At 39.3% G+C, this 8,905-nt stretch overlaps 1 pseudogene; it reads left to right on the top strand.

Annotated features, from left to right (window-relative positions):
- The first annotated feature begins 5,722 nt into the window (after nucleotides 1–5,722).
- LOC147015873 (uncharacterized) lies at nucleotides 5,723–7,272 on the top strand (annotated as a pseudogene).
- The last annotated feature ends 1,633 nt before the right edge of the window (nucleotides 7,273–8,905 follow it).

Below are 8,905 nucleotides of genomic sequence, written 5' to 3'. Positions count from 1 at the left end.
GGACCACCTGGCTTGGCAAGTGATTACCAATTGCCATTGATAAAACTATGAACCTGGAAATGCTGAGCTGAAAAGCAATGTCTGAATTGTACAAATGAACACTTCATTTCGGAGTTGAAACTGCTGCTGAGTTCGATTCTGGAGCTTAACTTTTGGAATTCAGCTTAGTTTAAAAGATTCTCGAGGTTATCGCACGTGCGGAAATTAAATAAATCCATAAACGCTGGCGTCTCCAGCCGTTTAAGAGCATTGCAATGTACCCAGTGATTCGTAGCTATGATTATCAGGCATTCGATAATATGAATGAAGAAAGTGAAGAAAAACACAAACAACTCTTGTTAAGAAATCATTGTGACCTGTTCCAAGTCAAGGCATGGTTGAGCAGGCCAAAACACATGTTGGCTTCAGACCCCAGCGAGGTTACCCAGGATTTTCCTCAGACCCAAGAGAGCAAGGTGGCTGAGGATCACCTGATATATGATATAATTCAATAAGGCTGTTAATTATCTTCAAATGGGGGTGTTTTAATTAACCCATTCACCTAATTTTCAGTCATATACTTCCTTGGAGTTCCCTTAGTATGCATGCAGTTTCAGGCTACTTGGTTTCATGGTTTTGGAGTTATGGAGGAGACACACTGATTGACTGACTGACACACACATTAGTGTTGATATTCGAGTGAGATTCGAACCCGGACTCGACACTTTTACAGCAAATGTGCCATCATGTCTGACCTATATTTAAAACTTATGATGCAATAAAAATAAAAACTACTGCAGTACCAACTAGAGTTCAGAGAACACCTTAACCCATGCTGTGTCAAGAAACAAGGACATTGGCAGGGTCTTCGAGTGTCAAATTTGATTGGCCTTAATATTTTGTTCAAGTGCTGCCAAACGGAAGGGTTTTGAAAGTGCTAAAAAAAAAAAATCAACGATTTGTGTTCTGCAGTGTTCAAGTATATAATTCAATTTAAATAAAATATAGATTTGAAAGGTTGTATCAAAAAAACAGAAATCGGAAGTTTACCGCCATTGCTGCGGTGTCTTTCACACCACCTCTTGTTTGGGTCCTGTTGAAATAATTATTTTTTCTCACCCAGTTTAATTAAGTAATAGGCTCTATGGGACATGAGGTAAAATGTCTCCAAGTAGGATGAAGGATCGATCACAAGTTTTCTCTTCAGTGTGAAAAAGACCAAAAGCGACAATTAAAATACCCATTGACTTGCAGTCTTCTATACTCATCGACTTGTTAACGTGTGGAACAGAACTTGGACACCACAGAACAGAACACCACAGAACAAAACAGAACACCACAGACTTGGTTTCTCTTGTGGATCCCCAATTCTGTCAAAAGAAGACAGATGTCGTGATCAGGTTAAACCAAAGAGTTACAATGTAAGCATGATGGAAAGCAGTTTTGTACAATCCGGATGACTGGACATGATGAGCAGGTTTGTGTATTAGCCGGAATTGGGACAGAACGTGTTAAGATGAAAAAGAGTTCAGATCTTGAATTTTTTGAACAGGTGAGTGAAGGGACTATTTCAAAATGTCATTTCAAAATTTAAAAGCTTTGAAGATACCAAGCAAATTAGTTATTGAAGTAAATAAAACGAAAGGAAGTGTTCAGAAGGAAATATTATAAAGAAAAGTCGGGAGGCGAAGATGGTTCGTGCCCATTATTGAACAATGCCACGATAGGTACAATTGAGTTAGTGGAAGCTTTTGAGGAAGCCCTACCATAAAAACCTATCTCTTAGATCAAAATTGACCAAATCAAATCGGATTTTTTTGATATGTTGTACTTATGGATATTACGCACAGCTTTTAGGAAATGAAATTGCGAGAAAAAAATCGAGAATAAAAATTAAAAGTTCAAGTGGGCGTGGCTCCAGATGGATGCTGAATCCAACTGTACATAAAGTGTTTTTTTAAGTGAGCGTGGGATGCCCCTCATACAAAAAGACACAACTAGACCATGATATCCAGCTTTTGTCCAAGTTTCATAAAGATCGCATCAAATGTCACAGAGCTATGCTCTGGAGAGAGTCACAAACAGACAGACAGACAGACAGACACATAGACACAACGAAAATAGTAGTCATTGCTGGCACCCACGAACCAAAGGAAGGAATATCAAGCAGAATGATTACAATTTCACCTAAAAAAAAATTGTTCAGCCTCCGTCTGGTTCTGGCTTAAAGGTGTATTCTGTCTCATGGAGGACATAAACCTGTCTTAAAGTCTCTGTCTTAAAGCCATTTTTTTTCATTTTTGATTTTATTTTCACTCGTAATTTTCCTCTGTACCCAGGACACAGATATTGAGCTGCTCGAATTCATCAATAAATTCCATCCCTCAATTATGACTCAAATTTCTCATTGAGGTTTTCAGCCTAAACAGCAATTTTGAAAACGTCCAAGAAATATATTGCATCTGCAGTAAAAACTGACATTATTGTGAACATCCCATCCGAATCCTCAATGGTCTGTGCAAAAAAACTTAATGCTCGGAAATTGCATCGTGAATCATGAAAATATTCCACGGCTTGTTCAACAGCTCTTCAACGGCTGCACGAAAATAAGGGCACGTTATAATTACTGAATGTTCGCATGAGATCGTAGCATGGGCCACGCACCACTTAAGCCAAATTGCAAGTCAGATGAGAAATTCTGGGACACAACTCTTTAATTGAGATTAACGACCGTGGAGCAAAGTCAAATGTGCTTCGTATCACTTTTGAAACTTTGATTTGTTTTATCGTGCTACCATAGGTTTGTGAGCCGCCCATTCAATGCCCGACACCGCCCGGCATATATCCTCAAATAACCTCGGTCCATCAAAGTTTTGCCTCGAATTAGAGTCATAAATTTATTCATTAATACTAGTACAAAGCCCATTAGTAAAGAAAGGATGCAATAGCTTCAGACAGTTTGAGAATTTTTTTTTTAAAGTTATTAATTGTGATGTAACAAATACTTCACAGTGCTTTTGTGGTACTTCCGAACAATTCTAAAAATAATACGTTGAACTATTTAACTGTGAGTTTTCAAAGAATTATTGGGGTCACAAGACCATTGATGTAAGCTGTAAAATTCCCACCTGGACTATCGATGTGTAGGAATTTGCTCAAAACACTTAGTGATCCAAGTCAATTGATTTCCACTATGTATTGTTTACATCGACAAATCCATGAAGGATAATTACACATTTCTGCTGGTCCTGCAAAAATTTCCTGAATATGCGTAGGAAATAGGAATGGGGCAATATGGACTCGTCATCCGAAAAGACTTTACTAATTCCAACCTTTCCTCGATTAAATGGGCTTTGTTGGTCAATGTCTTATTATCTCCGCCATCGAAGGTGGACGGAAGTTATGTTTTCACCCCTGTCTGTTTATTTGTCTGTCTGTGAACAGGGTATCTCAAAAAGTTGTGGACGGATTCGGACAAGGTTGGATGTGTGACAAGGACAAAAATGATTCGATTTTGGTGAACACCTGGATCCGGATCCAACTACTGGAATTTTTAAAGTGATTTTTCACCATTGAGATATCAGACTAAAAACGATATATAGTCCGATATTCCAAAAAGTTGACGGATTTGGATGAAACTTGGTGGCCAGATTGGGTGTGTGACAAGGAAGAATTTGTTTGATTTTGGTGAAGATGTGGAACTGAATCCAAATCAGAGAATTTCTTACTTGCTTCTTCACCATTGAATGACAGGGCAAAAAACTATATATAGCACAATGTCTCAAAAATTAATGAAGGATTCAAACAAAACTTGGTGAAAAGGTTTGGTGTGTTACAAGGACAAATTAATTCAATGTTTATGAAGATCCAGATCTGGATGCGGGGAATTTTTTCAATTTTTATAATGATGAGGTATGCACTCTACCGAGTGCCGATCTAGTTAGTATATATGGTAATGATCACAATTCACCTAAACCAAAGTGCAATATCCAATCACCCAAAGATATGCGACATGTATTTTTATATGGCCACGCATCACTTGGGACACGTATTCCTCAACGGTCCATATTCAACAAGTTCATAGCGATATGACTTTGTAAAATCCGATAACAAGAACATTGAAAGTTTCTTACATTTAACAAAGTTATGCAAATCGCATACTGCTTATAAAGAATGTTTGCACAATGTTTGTGGACCAGGTCAGCAAGGCTGCAGTGTCGGGAAATGGTTAATGGAAAATCCAATTCAGGAGGCTGCCCTCATCAGATGCACAATGATGGACAGTTAGAAAATCGACATGTGTCACTATTGAGTAGTAGTTCTCCCTTCATCTCCATGAAGCCATCTCAGCATGCATGGCCAGCAGTGGCATATAAACAATGTCATTACTGACGCCTAACTCTATACATGCATTTGCAGTTGAGTCGTTCCACAAATCAGCCTCGACTCTTACCCGTGGTCAACAGGTGCTTTGCAATTGCTGCTCACTACCCATCACCGAAAAGTAAGACACAAAATCAAGAACGATCGTTAATCCATTCAGACTATAGCAGAAGAATTCAATCGGGATTAGACATAACAGAACAAACTTGCTTTTTAGTGTCCTGCCATTTAGATTATCATTGGTCCGAGGGTATGGGTGGGCGTTTGCGTCATTAATTTCCTTCGAATTTACTTCTTGGATGCAAGAGTTCATGAAGGTATTTGAAAAATATAAGGAAAGGAATAGAATTGAGAACATGGACGGCAAGCAAGAGCCTTTTCTCCAACACTTATTGCCTGAATAACTATATAATTTGTACTATGTAAGCAAGGAAGGAAAGAAATAGGAGAACGTGTTTGAGGCAAAGGAATTTGAGAAAAGGTATTAATTTCTGAGGACTATTGCCAAGTGACTGGAGAGATGAAAGTGACTTCATCATAACAGTAAAATAGGAAAGGTTGATTCATGAGAAATATTGCACCAACTGAAGAATATATTTTCTCTATTGTTGGACAAAGTCATCACCAATAATAGTCCATTTGCCATTTGGAGAACCTGGCAATGGTCTATAGTTATAAGGTTTTTTGGTGGATTTGCTATCCCATGGCGTCCCTGAAGCAATTCAGCTTGGTTGTCCTCGAAACAACTTTGGGAATTTTTTTTAAATATGCAAATTAGGGCCACCATTACCGAAAAACCTATTTTCTTCAATATCTTTGCAGCTATGCATGATAATGTCACAAAAATGATGTCTCGACCTATGTTTTCATGGTCAAGCATTACGATAAATGCATATAAAAAGTTATCACATGTACTTGTTTTGTCTGTATGTAAATTAATTTCCGCCATTACCGAAAAACCTATTTTCTTCAATATCTTTGCAACTATGAATGATAATGGCACAAAAATGTTATCGAGACCTATGTTCTCATGGTCAAGGATTACGATAAAGGTATGGAAAAAGTTATTACATGTATTTATTTTGTCTGTATGTAAATTAATTGCCGCCATTACCGAAAAACCTATGTTCTTCAATATCTTTGCAACTATGCAGGTAATGTCACAAACATGGTGTCTCGACTTATGTTTCCATGGTCAATGATTACGATAAAGGCATGTAAAAAGTTATCACATATATATATATATATATATATATATATATATATATATATATATATATATATATATATATATATATATATTATGACATAACTGTGGCAGCTCTCAAAACACTCTCAATTCTCTTTCCAGGTGATCGAGATGGCTAGCGAAACGTGTCTCCTTCCGATCTGCCATGAGAAGGGACCCCATCAGACAGTCAGAGTCCAAGGCATCAGGACGATGATTGAGCGGAGTAAAGAGAGGGGTGACGATGATGTTCATGTCAAGTTACAGGCCATTTTGGACTCACAGGGAGAGAATTCATCTGTGGAATGTCATAAGACTTGTTACTGTACTTACACATCTAAACAGAATGTGACTAAGTATATAGCCAAGAAAAGGAAAGAAGACTTTTCAACAACAGAGAGTGAACCAGAGACTAGCAGAGTAAGAAGGTCTCAACTTCCAACGTTTCAATTAAAAAAACATTGTTTGATCTGTGGTGATGACTGTCTGCCTTAAGACCCCAAACACCCTGACAGGTGGGAGCGTATAATCCAGTGCGAGACCAGTGATCGCCCTGGCCTTACACCTTTCAAAGATGTACTTTTAGATTTATGTGAGCAGAGAAATGATGATTGGAGTAGAAAGGTTGAAATCCGCATCAAAGGTGTTCTTTCAGATTTACCTGCCGCAGACGCGCAATACCATAAGAAGTGTTATGATGCGTTCATGGTTATTCCGAAGTATACCAATTTGTCATTGAACTCTGATGTAATCGATGATGATGCTCTGAATTCGGTAATTAATGACATCTATGCTAACCAACAACTCCATACATGGACAGCTATTGAATTACATGATATGTACTGTAGTTTAGGTGGATTGTTATCTCGCAGGCAGATGTTCCAAAATCTCACAAACTATTTAGGTAATGACATTGTCGTTATACGTATGGAGGGTTGTGCCTCAGTTGTAGGGTTTAGGCATCTTGTGGGTAAATCCTTGAAGCTGGTCGAGGTCTATTCAGTTGACGAAGATAGTGTGGACGCTGTGGTAAGGCAGGTCAAAGGTGAGGTACGAGCTGTACAGACAATAGCGCAAACTATGATCTTGGAGAATTCACGTACAACAACACACTCAAACAAACTAGCACCGCACTGCTCAAGATAATTTCAGAATTGGTTTCGGGGGGGGGGGGTGGGGAGGGTGACAAAAAGTCTCTCAGTCTAACCCAAGCTGCACAAAGTCACATCACAGGCACGAGAACCCAGACAACGCTGGGGCTGGCAGTGAAGCTTCGTCACAGGTATGGGAGTTCAGAGTTGATCAAGCTCCGACATGATCACGGTTTCATAGTGTCCTATGACGAGATCATACGTTTCCGCAAATCAGCTGCAAATTTTGCGGGTGAAAAGAGTAGTGTGCTACATCAGGCCATGGGCATGGAACAGAGGGTGGGGCCAATCTTTGGGTGGTTTGACAATTTTGACCTCCTGGTTTCAACTCCCAATGGACGCCGAGAGACCCACGTCATGGCTCATGAGTTCCAGCAGAATCCGGCTGGCATCATAGAGCTGGGTAATACTCGACCTGGAATTATGAACCTTGTGATCCCATGCCTGCGCAAGACAGCAGCTGCAAATAATTTATATTCAGGCAAAATATATACATGTGAAAACTTTTTAAATGTCTATCGTAATCATTGATAATGAAAACATAGGTCTGGACACCATGTTTGTGACATTACCATGCATAGTTGCAAAGATATTGCAGAAAATAGGTTTTGGGGTAATGGCGGCAATTACTTTACATACAGATAAAATAAATACTTGTAATAACTTTTTGCATGCCTTTATCGTAATCATTGACCATGAAAACATAGGTCTGGACACCATGTTTGTGACATTACCATGCATAGTTGCAAAGATATTGCAGAAAATAGGTTTTGGGGTAATGGCGGCAATTACTTTACATACAGATAAAATAAATACATGTAATAACTTTTTTCATGCCTTTATCGTAATCCTTGACCATGAAAACATAGGTCTAGATAACATTTTTGTTCCATCATTCATAGTTGCAAAGATACTGAAGAAAATAGGTTTTTTGGTAATGGTGGCCCTAATTTGCATATTTAAAAATTGCCCAAAGTTGGTCCGAGGACAACCAAGCTGAATTGCTTCAGAGACCCAGTGGGATAGCAAATCCACTTTAAAACTTTGTACTATAGACGATTGCAAGGTCCGCTATTGAACTCATAAGGATGGCAAATGGACTATAACCATTGTAACCTCACATTACAAATGAATGAAAAATGAAAAGCTGAAATGTCTTGCGTCAATAAGTATTTGGGCTGTAGATGGTGATCGAGCGATAGTTGACGCTGAAGTAGATGGCGTGTGAGCAAAGCGAGGCGATGGTTGTTGGTTTTGTGCGAAAGAGGAAATTGTAGTCTTGTGGTGGCGTAATGGTTGTACGTGTGGTTGAAAGTAGTATGGTGGTTGAGTTCTGGCGCGCTATTTGAGCAGCGTTTTGGCAGCATATGCTAATGAGGTGGTGTGTGGTTTGAATGTGGTGTTGAATTAAATGATAGAAAAATGGGAAGAAAGTCGGGAAAAACCTAACTAATCCCACACAACACATGTTCCTTTGTAGCCAATTGGACACAAGGGAAGGACCCTATCTGTAACACGCACTAATGAAATAACTATCTTGGGAACCGCTATATGTTGGTTGCCATTACTGGGGAGTACCAGTTTACAGAACCGTAACAAAATGTGTTTCATCTACTAATAGGATTTGACTGAGGAGGCTGAAACTTTCAGGGATTACTCAGGATACACCGAAGGTGTGCTTCCTAAAGTTTCCTTTGATTCCATCAAGTTTTGAATGAAATTTTTTCACCCATTTTGTCATTTTCTTCCTTTGGGGGGAGGGAGGGGTGCAATTGGAATTATCGAAGCTATCCAACCACGATGTATTACATATGCCTGCTGTTGGCTTAGTGGTGTGGGTGGAAGGCTTGGGATCCTATGATCCTGAGTTCAAACCCCACTTGGCTGTTGAATTAATACCAGGTGGGGTTGATTGTCTGTCATCCTTCTGAGGTCGGCAAAACGAGTGCCAGCATATCCTGTGTCGGAGTGGTGACCTGTCCAGGATTGTGTCCACTAGCCAAGGAGACTGTTTAGGCAGTATCAACGCTCTGCACAGAGTGTGGTCCCAATGGATGGATGGAATAGTACAGAATTAATAGACATACTCACCTTCCAATTGTACATTTCGACCCCGGTTAACGTTGGGGTTGTGTTCCTGGAAACTGTGACTTAAAGCAAAACG

Source organism: Eptatretus burgeri, chromosome 12 (assembly GCF_056783735.1).
Source record: "Eptatretus burgeri isolate ZD-2024b chromosome 12, Ebu_testis_v1, whole genome shotgun sequence".
Taxonomy (NCBI): domain Eukaryota; kingdom Metazoa; phylum Chordata; class Myxini; order Myxiniformes; family Myxinidae; genus Eptatretus; species Eptatretus burgeri.
This window is presented reverse-complemented; position numbering and strand designations above follow the sequence as displayed.